The 19,203-nt window shown below is 46.3% G+C and overlaps 1 pseudogene; it reads left to right on the top strand.

The window, feature by feature from the left end:
* Nucleotides 1-5,357: 5,357 nt before the first annotated feature.
* On the top strand, nucleotides 5,358-10,068 carry LOC119431878 (uncharacterized; annotated as a pseudogene).
* The last annotated feature ends 9,135 nt before the right edge of the window (nucleotides 10,069-19,203 follow it).

Genomic DNA, 19,203 nt, shown 5'->3' with positions numbered 1-19,203 from the left:
GGGGGAGGGGGGAGGGGGAGGGAAGGGAGGCGACGTTTAGCTGTGGCACCAAATGCCTATTTATATCAGAGGCTCCGGCAACAGTCACCAACGCCGCACGCGTTTTGAGCGAACGCGGGCAAAACGCCGACGGCGTCGACAACAGTTCTGCGTGTTGCCGGTGCTGCTGCATGTCCAAGTTTATACAGCTGATAAAGCTACTATCATTACTCCGTATAGCTCTCTACAAATTTGCTATCGCAATTGATGCTTCGCCTTTCAGGTGAAACTGCGACAACTTTTTTTTCCACACGCGGCGCCTCAGCACCAGAGCGCCGTTCGGCCCACTCGACCATTAGAGTGTTTTATGAGCGTCTTTACGGTCCGCTCCGCTCCGAGTTGCCCCGCTAAGCCACAACGGAGCGGCGGGCGATTTTCACTATTTAGTTATGCGTGTAGCGTAGCGGAGCGGACCTTTCGTAGTTGCAGCAACCTCTGGACAAATTCCGCGTAGTGAATTAAACAAAATAAAAAAACCGTTTTGTTACTTTTACAAAGTAGACCGAAAATATATAACTTATTTGTTCATGAAGTATCTAGACGGGTGCTTGTAATGCATTACCGGTCCATTTTATCGAGTGGAAAATGAAGCTTCGACTTGGTGAACCCCATGTGATAGCCAGCGAGGTTGCATTTCGAATCCAATCCAATCCTTTGTGACGCCAATGCGCAGGCGACGTTTTTGTTAGCTGTGCGTTCACTTTATTTCCTTAAAAAACAAGTTGGAGGTGTATTACACAAGTTATTCGCGCTCGCACGACTGGTGCATCGATGCAAGGTGCTTCGTTGCACGCGCGAGAGAGGGCGCGTACATCGCCCACCCTCGCTAGCGAAAGACGGCAGCAACGCTCCCCGCTCCGCTTAGGTAGCTTGTAAGCGGAACGCGATTCTCGCTCCGCTAGCCCGCTTGCGGCTAAGCGGAGAGCGCATGCGCATTCGTGCTTCCGCTCCGCTCAGAAGCTAAGCGGAGCGTAAAACCGCTAAACTAAAACTGTCTAATGTCTAGTACACTGTAGCGCGGGCGTAAAGATCCTAGCCATAGAATAAAGAACCAACTTTAGAGAGGGGAAACTGTAGCTTCCACAGTGGGACGAAAATAAGAAGCGGCAGCGCATGGAAGTTACGTGGGCATAAGGCAGATGGCGCTGCTCAAACCGGAAGCGGAAATTAAGTTTTTGTTCTTTTGACCGAAATTCAATATAGCCGCGTTCTGCCCGTAGCGCACGCTGGCACGTGCCGTGCTCGGCCGCGCGCCCTGCTGGCTTTGCGGTATGCCACATTGCTTTGGCTGCCGCGTAGCTGGTGCGGTCCAATTGCCAGGAGACCAAAGAGCCTCTACTGACGCCCATAGAAACAAGCCACAAGTGAGTGAACAAAACGTGGGGCTTTATTGGCAGAAAACAAGCAGTGCACTTTCTCGTACAAGAGAAGGAATAAAGTTTACTTCTAGAGATACACTGGAATCATTAACGCGAGCTCGTGAACGGCTCACCTTCGTCGTCGCACATGGTGGTCTGGTATTGCTGGTGTATGCAGAGCTGATGTTGTGCAAACAATACTGCAACGAAGGTGGAGACAGGCAGGCACGAACGAACGCTGTATAGAAGGCCGAAATGTGTGCCTAGTTTTTCGGGAATATAAATTCAGTACTATATTTAAACACTCATGGCATTCGGTCACCACGTTTCAAAATTGCAAGAACATAAGGGACAGCATTTAGAGTTTTCATTTGATTGCACCAAGTTTATTCTTTTTTTTCTATGCAGAACAAAAGAAAAACCAAGCACAATTTATTTATTTATTTATTTATTTATTTATTTATTTATTTATTTATTTATTTATTTATTTTCAAATACTGCAGCCCTATGCAGGGCTATTGCAGGAGTGGGAGTACATGGAATACATAAATGAAAGACTTAGAACAGTAACATCACACCAATGCTTGTACAAAATCAGATGTCGCCATTCACGAACACAACCGGATAAATCATTCCACCATTCAATAACTCTCGGAAAAAACTGTGTTTGAATACGTTAGTGCGCGCAAAAAAGGGCTTTAGGTTAAGCTTGTGGCCACGTCTAGTCGGAAGAGCAGTAGCATGCACGATGTAGTTATCATTAGACAGTCGGCAAGACGAGTGAATAAATGAATGTAACTGTTTCAAAGAATCAATATCACGTCTGGTACACAAAAGAGGTAACTTCAAAGCGGTCATTGCAGATGAGGGTGAAAAATCACGGTCATAGCGATGGTGAATGAAACGAACAGCCTTCCTTTGGACAGATTCAATTTTATTCATGTCGCACACTTTACATGGATGCCACACGCATGAAGCGTACTCTAATATAGGGCGAATGAGTGTTTTGTACATTAGTAATTTAGGGCATTTTGGAGATTTAGATGACGTTCGTCTTAAATAACCTAATTTTTTAGTGCTTTAGAGGTAACATAATCTATATGATGTGACCACTGCAAGTTGTGTGTGAACATAACGCCAAGGTATATTTGTACGTCTGCGCCCGGGGAACTGTTATGTTGTTGAAAGCCTACACATGCTGTGATGGAGAATGGCTGTTTGTAAATGACAATACTACTGTTTTTTGAAAGTTTATGCTCATCGGCCAATCCGAGCACCATGAGCAAAACTTCCTGAAAGAATCGTGAAGTGTGATCATTAGCAGTAGTTATTACCTGGTATGGCACGCAATCGTCGGCATAGAGACGGACTTGGGACCTAATATTGCTGGGATGGTCATTTATAAAAATCATAAATAGCAGGGGTCCCAGAACGGAGCCTTGGGGAACACCAGATGTTACTTTTATTGCTGAGGACGAGTTGGAATTAAATGAAACGAATTCAGAGCGCGAGTTGAGAAACCTAGCTATCCAGTCGATCAATTGAGGATTATTTAAAATTACGTTTAGTTTACTTAGAAGCTTGTTGTGTATAACGGTGTCGAAAGCCTTGGAAAAATTTATAAATAACGCATCAATTTGATTACCAGTGTCTAAATTGCTAGCAATGTCATCTGAAAATTCTACCAGCTGTGTTATTGTGCTGAAACCACGACGAAATCCGTGTTGTGTGTTGGACAGACGGTCGTTCGATTCAAGATACTCAGTGATATGTTTATGAATGATATGCTCCAGCAGCTTCCCGGAATTGGAGGTAAGCTGACGAAATGCTCACGGCATGATTTGTTGAAGCTATAGCCATGTCTCTGATTAAGTGGTCTAACCCGTCGTGTGAATCCGGCTTAAGAAATGCTTAGAGGCCCTCGGAGTTTGTGGTGTTGAAATGTTTGTAGCTGTTATTCACTCGCCTTCCGCCACATTATGTTGCTTGCGTGCTGAGCCGCGTTCGCTGACCACGTTTAGAACATTGCCGTCTGCAAAATGAACTTTATGTGGTGAGTAGCCATGTGCGAAATCTGACGACACAACGAGACTACACAGCAAGCGACGATGGGCAGGAAAGGCTTCGTTAGAGGTTGCAAGTCAGGTTACCAGACCTGCCAAGAAAAATCAATTTTGTTCAATGTTCCTTCTGATCCAGAACGCCTCAAAGCATGGGCTCAAGTGATTCCTAGGAAGGACCGTACGCTCAGCACAAATGATGTAGCTTGCAGCAAACATTTCGCAGACGAAATGATATTGAAGAAAAGATACTTCTCAGAGCTAGGAGGAGAGATCCTGCTTGACGTGCCAAAAAGAAGCCTTCTTTCGGAAGATGCAATTCCTTGCGTTTTTCCTTCTCCCGCACATCCTTTAGAGGCGTCAAGGAAAAGAAAATATTGTAGTACGAGGCACTCACCACCACCAAAGGCAAGAATCAAAGACTGCAAGACTCCAACAGCTGCCACACCTCAAGAAGATCCTGCAATGGTTTTAACGCAAGAGGAGGACAGCGAAATATCCCCTGTACCAATGTGCAACGATACATCCAAAAATGTGTTCCTGAGAGAAAACTCCACCGCTTCTAGGGGACTGTTTGCAGCAGAAACGTCAGCAGGGAAAGAAGAACAGGAGAACAGACGTGAATGTTCAGGAGTGTGCTTAGACCCCTCAAACGCCCACTTGCCAAACTCGGAATGGAACCATCACGCACTGTGTGTGACTCCGGCCTACACTGCTTTCATTTTATACAAGCTGGATTGTCGTCATCTAAGAATCCACTGTCAGTCAAGATTCTCAATGTTCAGCAAGTCAAGGATGCGACTTTCACTCTGAGTACTTTCGCACTTGGTCGAAGAGTTGATTCAGCGCTTATTCCGGAATCATGTGAATTGCGCTCTTCTGGTAACTGGAGTGTTGTGAGTGAAGCCCTCAAAGGTTTTAGTGAATTGAAACTCTGTTCTGGAGGACCACCACAGGAGAAATACGCAGACGTGTACCTGGAGTGTGGCTACGCGGATGCAACTGGCGTTTGGCGTCACAACCGGTGCTCCATTCTTCAAGCTGGAGAATCACACTTATTGGAAGAGGCTCAACAACACACTCCGGATGCACAAGTACAGGAAGGAGAAGCGCCGAGAAGAAAAACGAATCAGAATCCCGTTGAAATCAATTGTGAAAGAAAAGGTAAATGCATTACGAAGACAACGCAATAACTGTTATAGCTCTAAGATGCAAGCGATTTCAGCAACTATTGTCTTGTCGTGACAGATTCAAGATACTAAGTGACGACTTGCTTAGCGAAACACTCACAGAAGCAAACCTTTCAGAGGCGCAGCAAATGCTAGTGAGAGAGTGTGTGGAAGCAGCCCAACACCAGTCAAAAAAGGGTAGAAGGTACACAAATAACTGGCTCCTGTTGTGCCTACTACTACACATTCGCTCGCCGAGCGCCTATAGGTTTTTTAGAGAGAATGATCTCCTACCCCTGCCGTCAGTGAAAACCATCCGACGCTACATATCTCGTGTGGATATGAAGTGCGGCTTTGACAACTACTTTTTCTCAGCGCTGAAAAATAAGTTCCAAACGAAGCCGACATTCTTCAGGCATGGAATTCTGTTGATGGACGAGATGCAAGTGAGACAGTGCAAGAGGTTGAATTCTAGGATTTTGACTTATGATGGCTTTGTGGATCAAGGCGAACAGAGCATGGAGTCACCATATTTGGCCGACCATGCCCTTGTGCTAATGTTCTGCCCGTTTACCGACAGCTATGCGCAGCCTGTGGCAGTTTTCGCTTCCAAAAACGCCACGCGATGTACGGTGCTGTGCCAACTGCTTTTGCAAGCGATTGTGCTCCTTGAAGAAGCTGGAGCAATCATTGATGGGGTCGTGTGCGATGGGGCAAGCATAAATCGTACCATGTGGAAGCATCTTGGTGTCTCTGGTGACATGGAGAAAGGCAAGCATTTCTTCGAACGTCCTCTTGATGCTGAACGAAATGTGTACGTGTTTTCGGACGTTCCGCGCTTGTTTAAGTGCATCAGGAACAGGCTGCTCAAACAAAAGTACCTGAAGGTGAATGGAAAGTGGGTGAAATGGTCACACTACGTTTCTGTACTCAAAGAGGACGAGGTGCACCATGGAGGGCTGAAGGTGTGCCCGAAAATTACTCAGCGTCATATTTACCCATACAACATGGACAAAATGCGCGTAAAATTCGCGACTCAAGTTTTCAGTTTATCCATCGCTGCTGGTATAAAGTATTACCGTGAACAAGGTAAAAGCAATCTGACAGACTGTGAGGGAACCATTGAGTTTACGGTGCGACTGAACGATTTGTTTGACGCCTTAAATCGACGGTACCCGGCAGAAGGAATAAAGCAAGGCAGCAGCGACATCGCGGTCTTGAAAGAAGGCTTGAAATGGCTGAACGAATGGGAGAAAGAGCTTTCCGATGGGCCGATTACTAAAGACATGTTTCTGGCAAGGACGACGGCTGAAGGCTTTCGCGTCACATTGAGGTCCACAATTGATATTTGCCAGCATTTACTGAGTAAGTGCAGCTTCCGATACGTTCTGACCGCTAAATTTATACAGGACTCGTTGGAATGTTTTTTCGGAAAAGTTCGGCAAGCAGGTGGTGAGAACGATCACCCTGACATGCCTACATTCCTGCAGTTGTATAGAACGCTCAGCATATACACATTGCTAAAGCCACCCAAGTTCGGAAACTGCGAACCTACAGAAGATGCCCCTATTTTGGATTTCGCTTGCTTCAAATCAATCTTGAAGGGCGAAAAAAAATGCATCTGAAAAGCAGCTCGAGGAAATACGCGCCAAATTGAATGGACTCATTGACACCGAGTCATGGGAATGTGAAGATGTTTTCCCTTCCAATTCGACCGCAGCCCAAAGTGTCGACTGTATAATTTACTACGTCTGTGGTTACCTGAGCCGGAAGCTTCGGTCAATGTTCTCATGCTTAACCTGCAGGCGGTCACTCAATGTGACTTCATGCGTTGCAGCGGAAGCTGCTCTCACAAACTTGAAGACGAGGGGAGGATTGACCCACCCAAATCACAGGCCCTACTCCTTATTGAAATCCGCGGAAGAGTATTTCGCCAGTCACGCAGACGACCCTCACGTGTTTTGGGACGTGATTGAGCATGTCACTGACCAGCGGTTAACATTTCCCTGCACTGAACACAAGACGGACGCAGTTGCTAGGATCCTGCGCTACTACATTAGCATGAGAATGCGGCAACACTGCAAGACGCGAGCCCGCAATGCACCTAAAGAAAGCTGCAACAAAAAGAAAGAAGCAAGGCTTTGCAGTGTTTAGACTCGTCGTCTTGCTCAGTTCGGTCATGCCTCGCCTTCGCGGTGGTGTCAGTTTTCTGACATTCGATTTATATTTTCTTTCTATGCCGTGTATGCGAATGAATTTTTGCTACAAGAACATCTTTTCCTTTTCTTTTTTCTTGTTATGCAACGCAACAGCAGCTTCCAATAAATAACAGTTATTCTGGTACAGGCGTATTGACCATTTCTTTTACTTTGTTATGTTGTGCACACACTGTTTTTGTAAGCATGCCTCCAGTGGCGATCTTAAAAGGCCACGCCCTTTTTTCAGTATGAAACAAAAACGATTGGGCGCATCCCACGCAGAGTGGGAAGTGTTGGCAAGTGAAGCTTTCGCAGCAGTGAGATAACATGCACATTGACCACCCTGGACAGCACGCTGTTCGCCCCACTGTTCTCCCCACGGTGCTGAACTTTCCGCCATGTATTAACCATTTGAACCACAAAAATGTAATTCGGGACAACACGAAACGGTATCTAATTGACGTACGCACCGCAAGCAATTGGTCCCGGTAGCTCAAGTGGTTATTTGCAACAAAGGAACAATGCTTCTTGTTTACGAACAGTCACGCGCTCTCATTCAAAGTTCTGATTTGCTGCCAATCAAAAGCACGCGTGTCCCCCTCCCTCTTAGTGCGCTCGGAGACCCCGCAGCGAGATCGCCGATGCGAAAGCACCGAGTACCGTCAGCGAGCGCGCGTAAACCAAACTCCTTAAGAAATAGAGCCGCAATACACGAGATTTTTAAAAAGCTTCGGATCAAGCACGTGTCTGTTACACGCGAACAAATAGTAAGTTGACAGGAAGCGCGAGATCCAGCTTTTAATGCCAGCATGTTTCCCATAAAGAAGCAGAGAGACCACGCCTGCCGCATGCCTCAGAGCCATGCATGCCACATAGAGACGAGTAATCTGTTGCAGTAAGAGCACCCGTCATTGAATTCAGATTTCCCGCGAAGCGCCGGTTGCTATAGCAACATTAGATAAAACCTTTTTTGTCTTGAAGTTGCATCGTACCGCCGATAGGTATCCGCTGCCGTCACCGCCCCGATAGACGCGCGCCCTTGCTACTTTATCTGGTCGATCGCGTCTAGCAAGCAAGCCGAGAAATGTCCCCACCTAAAGAGTATATATCTTACACCGTGATCTGGACGAAAACGGCAGCGGCGGCCGTGGCGGTAGCAAAACAAATGTGAACTTGGACAGGCGCGGAAAAAATTTTCCTGCCACTTTGGCCTTTCCGCCCGCTTGCCGCTTCCCAAGTGTGAACGTAGGCTTAGTCTGCGTGAGAAACGTCTCTTGTTTGCGATTGCGCCCCTACGGAAGGCTGGTAATTACTGTTGTGTTGTTGAATCCCAAACCAGCAATTACGGAAGGCTGGTAGTTGCTGTTTTGTTGTGGAATCCCAAACCAGCAATGTACACACGAAGGGGTTGATGACAGCAGTGAAATTCCACCGACTCGCCACAGAATGCACGAAACAGACAGCCGACAAGCATGAATTACTGCTGTGCGCAGTACAGCGTAAGTAAACTCTTGTTGCAGGCGCTGACAGTTCTCGTCGGAGTTCACGCGTCCTGAGAAATTGATTATGTGCACTATACACTGAACAATACCGGAGTTCATTCCTGCATCACTAGTACACCAATCAGTCGAGATTCTGTGAGATACAAGGCCGCTTCCTGTTTGCACCGGCGTAAGTGAAGCAGAAATGAGTTGCACGTATACGCACTACTTAAAATGCGTACACATACCATATCTATGCTGTGCGGTGAAATATTCTGTACAATTATGAGTCTGTTCAGGTAAAGACAAATGACGGTTGCACGCTCACACACAGCGGAAGACACAGTGGCCCATGCACTTGCCGCAGGAAATGCAACCCTCTCGTATGAGGAAGCAGGGTGACGAAAGCTTCGAACAAAAAAAAAAAAGCCCTACGCGTTTTTGCGCGTATTTAAGTTTTCTAGCGCAAAGACGCAGCGAACAAGCTATTGCTATGGGAGTAGTTATAGCCTGGTCACACGTGCATTGTCACGCGTATAGCCGTCCTTGACTTGTGAAACGCACTTCGCCCCGACGAGGACGACGCCATCTACGCTTAACGGAAATTAACAATTAATGATGTCTTCTCCGATCGCACGGCTCGTCTCAAAGATGCGTTTTCGAAGACTGGTCCATTCAGTGGCGCGATGAGAGACCGTTGCTCCAAACGCCCACTGTACCTGTCGTACTTACTGTATTTGCAGAGCTTAGTTTACTTTTTACTTAATTTCTTCACAAGCACACGCACACGCGAGGGGGGGGGGGAGGGGAGGGCGGTCCCATGTCTTTGATATACATGTATATAGTCTGCTTAAACTACCGATATTTATTATCGATCACGTGACGTAGAGGAAAGCAGAAGCTTGCCACCCCCCCCCCCCCCGAAAAAAATTTCTGGCTACGCCCCTGTTTCAGACAGAGAATCCAGGTTGGACCCAGCTGTAGAAGAAGGATGTTCCACTTCTGAGCCAGCACCAATAGACTTAACACTCATTGGTTCTGTGAAGGAATTAAGGAGTGTTCTTGGGGTCAGCAGTGAAGTGACACCAGAAATGCTCCTTGAACACTTACAGGAAAGCAAGAGTCGTGAAGACATTATAATGATTGAAAGGTTAACACGAGATCAGGCGAAATCTAGTCTCTGGCTGCGCCACAGGGTAGTCATGATCACAGCTTCTATTGCCTACAGCATATTTACCCGTCTAAGGACATTAAGGACAAAGATGGGCCCACGTGATCTGAGACCCTTGATAAAAAATGTGATGCGGCAGAATAACGGCCGTACAGCAACAATGTGTCGTGGCAGTACACTAGAAGGCAGTGCAAGAAAATGCTACCAAAGCTAGCGAGCCAGTCATGAGAACTTGGTTGTGAGGCAGTGTAGACTTTTCATTATGGAAGGCCGCCCTTACATGGGTGCAAGTCCAGATGGACTAGTAAAGTGCAACTGTTGTCCTGATCGGGTACTGGAAATCAAATGCGCCGAGTCTATGAAAAAATTCTTAGAAGAGAATATGGAGAAGAACAAAGAGAAAGTTTTGACTCAAAACCTAAAGCGTGCAACCACATATTTTTGCCAAGTGAAGGTGCAAATGGGCATCACAGGAGTTCAGCATGCAGATTTGTTTGTATTTGTCAATGAACAATACAATATTTGCATTACAGTGCTATTTGATGAGGCCTATTTCAGTGATGTAATTGAAAGGTCTTCCTATTTTTTTTGAGCAGTACATACTGCCACATGTTCTTTCTACATGAAATGTTTTTCTTCAGTTGCACATGCAATTTTTAATGCACTGCGCGTAAACAAAACTGCAGCCTCTCTTTTTAAGCCATGAAAATGACTGATGTATGAGGTTTAACATTCCAACATGGCAAAAGGGTTATTAGTGATGGTGTAGGGGGCTGTTATACATCAATATTGGGTATATAAGCACTTTGCTACTGCCTTTCTCGGTAGGAACGCTGCCGAGAAATCAACCTGCGACCTCATGTTCAGCAACACAATGCCATTTGCACAGTTCACTCGATACATAAACCAGAACAAAAGTTGCATGTGCAATCAGACAAAACACTTCTAGAAAGTTTGGACACATCTGCAGTATGAGGGTTTGTACTGATGTACAGTGCGGTCCACTGTGAAAGGGAACATTCAGATGTGGGGCCCTAACTTGTCTGGCATCCTAGCTGCAAGTGGCTGCGGAAGCAATGTCAATGGACTGCACAGGTGTGTCGAAAGGAATTATAGCTACCAACTACAAGTTATCTGCTCCAAGTCTATGCGATTTTACTATTGCGAGAGAGGAAAATCCAGACATGCTCTGCGCTCAAGTGTTCCCTTTTACAGTGGGCCTCTCTGTACTCTGAGCAAGAAAATGTAAACACGGTAGCATGCTGTAGCACACAAAAAATTTGCATTACGTGACCATGCAAACACATTATTACGTAAACGGCCGAGTCATGCAGTGGTTAGAGCATTTTGTGATGGAACACTTCTCAACGAACTCAAAAGGAACGGCTATACAACGAAATTCATTCGAAAAACAACCCGACAACAAAAAAGAAAAAACAAACTACGAGACCTCCAACCATTGACTCCCCCTCGACCACCGAAACGAGTGTCCATCCCATACGTCAAAGGTACCAGCGAAGCTCTCAGCCGAATATTGAAAAAAGAAGGCCTCAAAGTCGCGCATAAACCGATCAACACTTTGAATATCCTCATTCCTAAACCAAAAGACCGTCCACCAAAAGAAAAAGCTCAAGGCGTCATCTATAAAATCAGCTGTGCCGACTGTCCGGCGTCGTACATCGGGGAAAACAAAAATCTAAAAGAAAGAATCAGACAACATGAAAACGACGTCAGAACATTCAACCGAATACGCAGCGCCATCGCCAAACATTCCGAAGACGCCGACCACAAGATTTCTTTCCAAGAAACCCAAATCCTTCAAACAGAGACAAACTGGTGAAAAAGGCTACTACTCGAGTCTTGGCACATTCAGAACACGGCGGGTAATATAAACCGCGTGAAGGGCATTCTTCCTTCTTTGTATGTTCATGGCCTTGCAGACGCGACGAAGGGAAGAAAGGACCCCCCGCTCTAGGTCAGCAACACCAAAACAACTCGTCCCCCCCCCCCCTGTCCCTCGTCAACGCATTCCCGCGACTAAAGGGCGCCCAGCATCGGTCAACCCAGCCAACCAGCGACGCCGAAGCCTCCCCCCCCCCCACTCCACCCCACCACCTATTTAGTCTGTCTAGAACAGGTGCCCTGCCAAGTGTCTCCGCACCTTACACTCTCTCCCCCTTTCTCTCCTTTGTTACGACGGACCTATTAAAAGCGGCACACCGCCACCTCTGAAGATTACCCCCTGAAGAAGGAGCCGAATTGGTTCCGAAACGTCGGGCTAGTAAATTTCCTTATTTGGTTGGAGTCAATCTCTAAGTCTTAATCAATTTACCCAACCAGACAGGTAATTCTGTCGAAATGTTTAGCTTCAAGTCTATACGTGCAGACTTCGGACAAGAGGCAGTGCAACTTGCAAAGAACTATATTAAAGCCCTGAAAGGCATCTTCACCTTCAAGACCCACTTAGACTTCACCCGGAAGTGCAAAGACCAAAACATCGTTCCACGAAGTCTCCAGCTGCGCCAACCTATCAACACAGCGGAAGGCCGGGACATCATCAACAAGGCTCAGCAAAGACTGGTGACAGCGCGGATACACGAGTGCCACACAGTGATTAGGAAGAAAGAAGTCGACGCGTTCTTCGCCTGAAGACAGCTCGAACACAAGGTACCCCATCTTTTTTCATCAATTGATTCGTTTGCGAAGAACATTGCGTCCTCAGAGGAAAATAAACACCGCGAAACGCAGAAGAAAAAACTCTCTTCTTTAATCAAGCAAACCGAAAAACCAGGAGGGTTTGACAGGCACACAGTAACAAATTTATCATCGAGAAAAATCACAACAAAAGAGACTTCAGTCCCGGCAAAAGGTCATAAATTCAACGTCACCACAGATAACCTCCCCCTGCGCAAGATTGTCGGCATCCAGCAGCTGGACCCTAAAGTACGGGAACCGCTCAGAATAAAAGCAATAGGCATAATAAGGTGCAATAACAACCGCCGAAGAGAAAGAAACTTGTCGTTTGACGAAAAAGAGCGCTGCGATTACAGAGGGAAGATGGGGACATTGTAATTCTACCAGCGGACAAGGGCAACTCAACCGTCGTGTTAAACATGCAGGACTACGAGGAAAAGGCGTCCACCCTCCTTAACAGCCAAGACTACGAAAAATTAAAAAAGGACCCCACCACAAGGACCCAATCAGTACTGAATAAGACGCTGGTCGAAATTTTCCGAAACCACCCTAATTCTCGAAATCTTTCTCTAAAATTAATGTGCAGGAACGGGTCCGCACCAGCCTTTTACGGCTTGCCAAAACTCCATAAACCCGGAATCCCCTTGCGGCCAATCGTAGACTTTTCATGCTCCCCACTTCGATCACTATCCACATACTTGCACCAGATTATAGACAGTTTTAGTTTAGCGTTTTTACGCTCCGCTACGCGCTGAGCGGAGCGGAAGCACGAATGCGCATGCGCTCTCCGCTTAGCCGCAAGCGGGCTAGCGGAGCGAGAATCACGGTCCGCTTACAAGCTGCCTAAGCGGAGCGGGGAGCGTTGCTGCCGTCTTTCGCTAGCGAGGGTCGGCGATGCACGCGCCCTCTCTCGCGTGTGCATCGAAGCGCCTTGCATCGAGGCACCACTCGTGCGAGCGCAAATAACTTGTGTAATACACCTCCAACTGGTTATTTAAGGAAATGAAGTGAACAGTACAGCTAACAAAAACGTCGCCAGCGCATTGGCGTCAGAAAGGATTGGATTGGATTCGAAATGCAACCTCGCTGGCTATCACGTGGCGTTCAACAAGTCGACGCTTCATTTTCCACTCGATAAAATGGACCGCTAACGCATTACAAGCACCCGTCTAGATACTTAATGAACAAATGAGTTATATATATTCGTCTTACTTTGTAAAAGTGACAAAACGTTCTCTTTTATTTTGTTTTACTACGCTGAATTTGGCCAGAGGGCGCTGCAACTACGAAAGGTCCGCTCCGCTACGCTACACGCATAACTAAAACGTGAAAATCGTCCGCCGCTCCGCTGTGGCTTAGCGGGGCAACTCGGAGCGGAGCGGACCGTAAAGACGCTCAACTAAAACACTCTTATATCACCACTCACCGAAAGGACAGCATCCCACGTGCGCAACCCCGAAAATTTCATCAAGCTCATATCAAATGTATGCCTCGAAGATGATGAATGCCTGGTCTCTTTTGATGTGATCTCTTTGTTCACCAGGGTACCCATTCAGTTAGCTATATCCGCAACAAGGGATGCCTTCGATCGCGACGACACACTCGACGAGAGAACCCCCTTGAGTGTAGACGAGATCTGCCGCCTTCTCGAGCTATGCCTATCAAATACCTACTTCACCTTCCGAGGCAGCTACTACAAGCAGGTGAAAGGAACTCCTATGGGGGCCTCAATTTCCGTCACCATGGCTAACCTAACTATGGAAAAAATCGAAGACAGAGCTCTGAGTACTTTTTCCCCGAAGCCAAAAGTTTTGCTCAGGTACATGGATGATTGCTTCTGTATCGTGAAGGAGTCGCAAGTCGAAAACCTGCAGAGCCGTTTAAATTCCATAGACCCGGATATACAGTTCACGTCGGAGCGCGAACAAAACGGATCGCTACCATTCCTAGATGTACAAGTTACACGAACCAACGGCAATCTAAAATTATCAGTCAACCGAAAACCAACCCACACAGGCCGCTACCTACACTTCTCATCCAACCATCCGGCAAACCACAAGGCATCGGTCGTAAATTCTTTATTGAAAAGAGTCGAAACTCATTGCACATTGGAATCAGATCAAAATAAAGAAAGGAGAACGGTATGAACGGAATTCATTCGAAAAACAACCCGACAACAAAAAGAAAAAACAAACTACGAGACCTCCAACCGTTGACTCCCCCTCGACCACAGAAACGAGTGTCCATCCTATACGTCAAAGGTACCAGCGAAGCTCTCAGCCGAATATTGAAAAAAGAAGGCCTCAAAGTCACGCATAAACCGATGAACACTTTGAATATCCTCATTCCTAAACCAAAGACCGTCCACCAAAAGAAAAAGCTCAAGGCGTCGTCTATAAAATCAGCTGTGCCGACTGTCCGGCGTCGTACATCGGGGAAACCAAAAATCTAAAAGAAAGAATCAGACAACATGAAAACGACGTCAGAACATTCAACCGAATACGCAGCGCCGTCGCCGAACATTCCGAAGACGCCGACCACAAGATTTCTTTCCAAGAAACCCAAATCCTTCAACAGAGACAAACTAGCGAAAAAGGCTACTACTACAGTCTTGGCAAATTCAGAACGCGGCGGGTAATATAAACCGCGTGAAGGGCATCCTTCCTTCTTTGTATGTTCATGGCCTTGCAGACGCGACGAAGGGAAGAAAGGACCCCCCGCTCTAGGTCAGCAACACCAAAACAAATCGCCCCCCCCCCCCCTGTCCCTCGTCAAGGCATGCCCGCGACTAAAGGGCGCCCAGCATCGGTCAACCCAGCCGACCAGCGACGCCGAATCCCCCCCCCCCCCCCACCCACCACCTCTTTTGTCTGTCTAGAACAGGTGCCCTGCCAAGTGTCTCCGCACCTTACGCTCTCTCCCCCTTCCTCTCCTTTGTTACGACGGACCTTTTAAAAGCGGCACACCGCCACCTCCGCAGAATACCCCCTGAAGAAGGAGCCGAATTGGTTCCGAAACGTCGGGCTAGTAAATTTCCTGATTTGGTTGGAGTCAATCTCTAAGTCTTAATCAATTTTCCCAACCACACAGCTAATTCTGTCGAAATGTTTAGCTTCAAACCTCAAACGATAACAGACACTAAAATGACAGATTAGGAATCACATGCAGTGCAGTTGTCTATGTGGCATTCTGTGCGTTTAATTTTTTGTGACTGCATTTTGTAATGCGACTGTGATACTGTCAAGAAATAACTGTGCTATCAAAAAGTCATCCCTGGGATAGTCACTTGTGGTTTATGTTTTATGCCCAGCTTTCTACATGGATATTCAATCATACTTGTATGTGAATTTTGCGTTAACTCACATGGACTTCCATGCATACAACAATGATGAATAAAAGTGCACAAAGGCGTTCTCAATTTTTGTCTACTGCTCATGAGGTCATGTTTGTGGGATATTTGGCCGATACTGTGATACTTGGGTGGCCAGACAACTGTTGCGCTGTACAGTATAGTATCTGTAGTTTTGTTTGTTTTATTGCGATAGCAATTATATGGACACTCCAAAGCAGATTTCTGCCGTCGGCGTCGCCGTCACCGTGAGGTTCCGTATGACGTGATAGGCGATGAAATTGTCGCCGCACGCCGAACGCTGTATGTGCGAGTGAAAGGGGGCGAGGGACGCGCGATTTCACGGGGAGTGAACGCACGGCGGAGAACAAACGCGCGTTCTGCACCGTGCTCCCTTAAGGGCTGCAGAATCAAGCGTCTCCTTCCTCCTTTACAATCACCATATATGTAGAGCAAACGTGACTTCTTCAGACACGCGAAAAGCCGTGGGGGGGGGGGGGGGGGGGGAGGCGACGGTTAGCTGCGGCACAAAATGCCTGTTTATAGAAAAAGTTGTCGCAGTTTTACCTGAAAGGCGAAGCATCAATTGCGATAGCAAATTTGTAGAGAGCTATACGGAGTAATGATATTAGCTTTATCAGCTGTATAAACTTGGACATGCAGCAGCACCGGCAACGCGCAGAACTGTTGTCGACGGCCGTCAGCGTTTTGTCCGCGTTCGCTCAAAATGCCTGCGGCGTTGGTGACTGTTGCCGGAGCCTCTGATATAAATAGCCACTTGGTGCCGCAGCTAAACGTCGCCTCCCCCCCTCCCCCACGGCCTCTCGCGCGTCGGAAGAAGGCGCGTTTGCTCTACATATATGGTGATTGTAAAGGAGGAAAGAGACGCCTACTTCTGCAGCCCTTAAGAAAGCACGGCGCAGAACGCGCGTTTGTTCTCCGCCGTGCGTTCACTCCCCGTGAAAGAGCGCGTCCCTCGCGCCCTTTCACTCGCACATACAGCGTTCGGCGGCGCGCGGCGACGATTTCATCTCCATTGACGTCATACGGAACCTCACGGCGATGGCGACGGCGACGCCGACGGCAGAAATCTGCTTTTGAGTGTCGATATAATTGCTATCGCAATAAAACGTTGTGAGGCGAGAAGGTGGTAAAGACTTCCGACGCTGCTTGACGAGTGTCCCGTTCTGATCTCGTCGAAAACCTCCGAGCCGCCCCCAGAGGCTCCGGCAACAGTCACCAACGCCGCGCGCGTTTTGTGCGAACGCGGGCAAAACGCCGACGGCGTCGACAACAGTTCCGTGTGTTGCCGGTGCTGCTGCATGTCCAAGTTTGTAGAGCTGATAAAACTACTATCCTTACTCCGTATAGCTCTCTAAAAATTTGCTATCGCAATTGATGCTTCGCCTTTCGGGTGAAACTGCGACATTTTCATTTCGGGCTGGTGTTTGTTTTGTGATATATTTGGTATAGGTGACTGCATTTTGTAATGCAGCTGTGATACTGTAAATAAGTAACGGCAATATCAGACAGTCATCCCGGGGAATGACAGTAGTCACTTGTGGTTCATGTGCCATGCGCAGCTTTCTACATGGGTATTCAATCATGCTTGTATGTACGTTTCGTGTTAACTCACGTGCTGCCACTGATATACTGTGATACTAAAACAAAGATATGCTGACAAGCATTACTGTGATATGTGAAGATGTAACTGCATTATGAAACAGCTCAACAGTGAAGCATGCATCAAAATTATTTTTATGCATCGCTTTTCTCATAAAATTTGCAATTTGAGATCGAAATTATTGAAAGAAACTTTTTTATGCATTAAAAATGCAAGTCATGTATTTCTGGTGGCAAGGAAAACTAAAAGTGGTGCTTCTTGACAAGAAGCTCGAAATATGTTTTCCAGTTGGCTTTACTATTAGTGGGCAGTGTTGTAAGAAAAAAATGTTTTTCGAGTACACTCCAAATCATATAAACCAGAACTACTGACACAGCTCGTGTTATTGTGTACATTTTAGGAGCACTGCACTTATTACAGCCAGAAATTTTTCTTCTGCTTAGACTAATTACAGTGTAGGTGTGCATATTCATAAAAACTTCACACTGACGTGTTCCTTCTTGGATAATGTTTTTATTATTACACCAACTAGTTAGTCACATTTATTAAATATAACACTTTGCATGGCAGCACGCAAATACTGAGCACAAGTTCGCGCGATCGAATCCCGGCCGCGCCGGCTCATTCGATGGAGGTGAAATGCAAAAACGCCCGTGTGCTTGCGTTGTAGTGTAGGTTAAAGAATCCCAGGTGGTCAAAATTCATCCGGAGCCCTCCACTACGCCGTGCCTCATAATGAGAACTGGTTTTGACACGTAAAACACGACAAAGACGAAGAAACAGCTCGCAAAGCTAATTGTTAAGAGCTAGTAATCGCTATAGAGCTACTTTGTGGAGACTTAACCTGATAAAATATACATGCAGACATTATCATTTCAAAAGTAACTTGTTGTTACTGAACAACGGCTTTGAGAGGTTCACAGTGCCCGCAATTACTTTGAATATGCTGTCAATGTATGGCACAAGGTCAAGATCAAAACTTTTTCAAAATGTGGTACAGTTTCATCCTTTGAATGGCCCTCTCCACATGTACTCGGGCACTTGCTATGGACTGATTTCTCCTAGCTTCCTCTGTAGTAGGCTGTTTTTCCATGAGGAAGGGAGGTCTGATCATTTTGATGTTTTTTCATTTGATGTTTTTTTTTTTCATTTTGATCGGGAAGCCTTTATCAACCATTACACTGTCAACATGGGGAATACACTTGTCAAGAATGCTGCACTGCTTTGAGAAGTATGTGTCAGATGCTTTGCCGCCATACGCCGGACTTATATAGCTGATTAAGCCACCTGATGTCTCACTCACCAGTACCTTTGCAGTGTATGTGCGCTTATAGTGGCTGTACGTGAGGAGCCTCGACACAAGAACTTTTGGGCGCTCAATTTCTATTTCAGTGCAATCAAGCACCATCCTCGTGTCTTTGTATTCTTACACAACTGTAAGACAGTTGACAACTGCAGTCCTCGTTGGCCAGAAAACTGTGCGCTCAAGAATACTTGCTATAATTACAATCGAATCCTTGAAAATGTTAGACGCAGTTGTACGGTGAACACTAAACAACACTGGCAGCAGATAAAATGTTAAATCATGATAGACGTGAATGTGACAAGCACAGCATCATCGTCACTCAAAGATAAGCTTCGCGTTCCTTGATGCAACCTTGCTTCTGTGTAAAGCTCTGTTATGTTGTAAAACAACTCGAAAGCGCTTATACCTATGAGTACAACAAGACCATTTTCATCAGGAACTTTTGCAATTGTGATAAGCGGTTCCCTGGCAAACAAGAGGTTTCTAGTATCGACCTGAATTCCAATTTCTTTAGAGAGCTTCTCAGATTTAGCAATAATCCCTGAAAAAGAAAGACAAATTGAATGTAACAATAACATAACTTTCAGCAGTCACCAGTATTAACACAAACAGCAGTAAAAGTACTGCAAATTGTGCTGGATACTTTTTGCAATTGCAATTGCAAATGCAATTGCCTGAACTCTCAGCCGGAACCTCTGGAGGGTGGAGAAATAAAATAAAATGAAACTAATTGAAAATAACAAAGTACTCTACG

Source organism: Dermacentor silvarum, chromosome 10 (assembly GCF_013339745.2).
Source record: "Dermacentor silvarum isolate Dsil-2018 chromosome 10, BIME_Dsil_1.4, whole genome shotgun sequence".
NCBI lineage: Eukaryota > Metazoa > Arthropoda > Arachnida > Ixodida > Ixodidae > Dermacentor > Dermacentor silvarum.
Note: the sequence above shows the minus strand (reverse complement) of the source record. Positions and strands in the feature narration are given on the sequence as shown.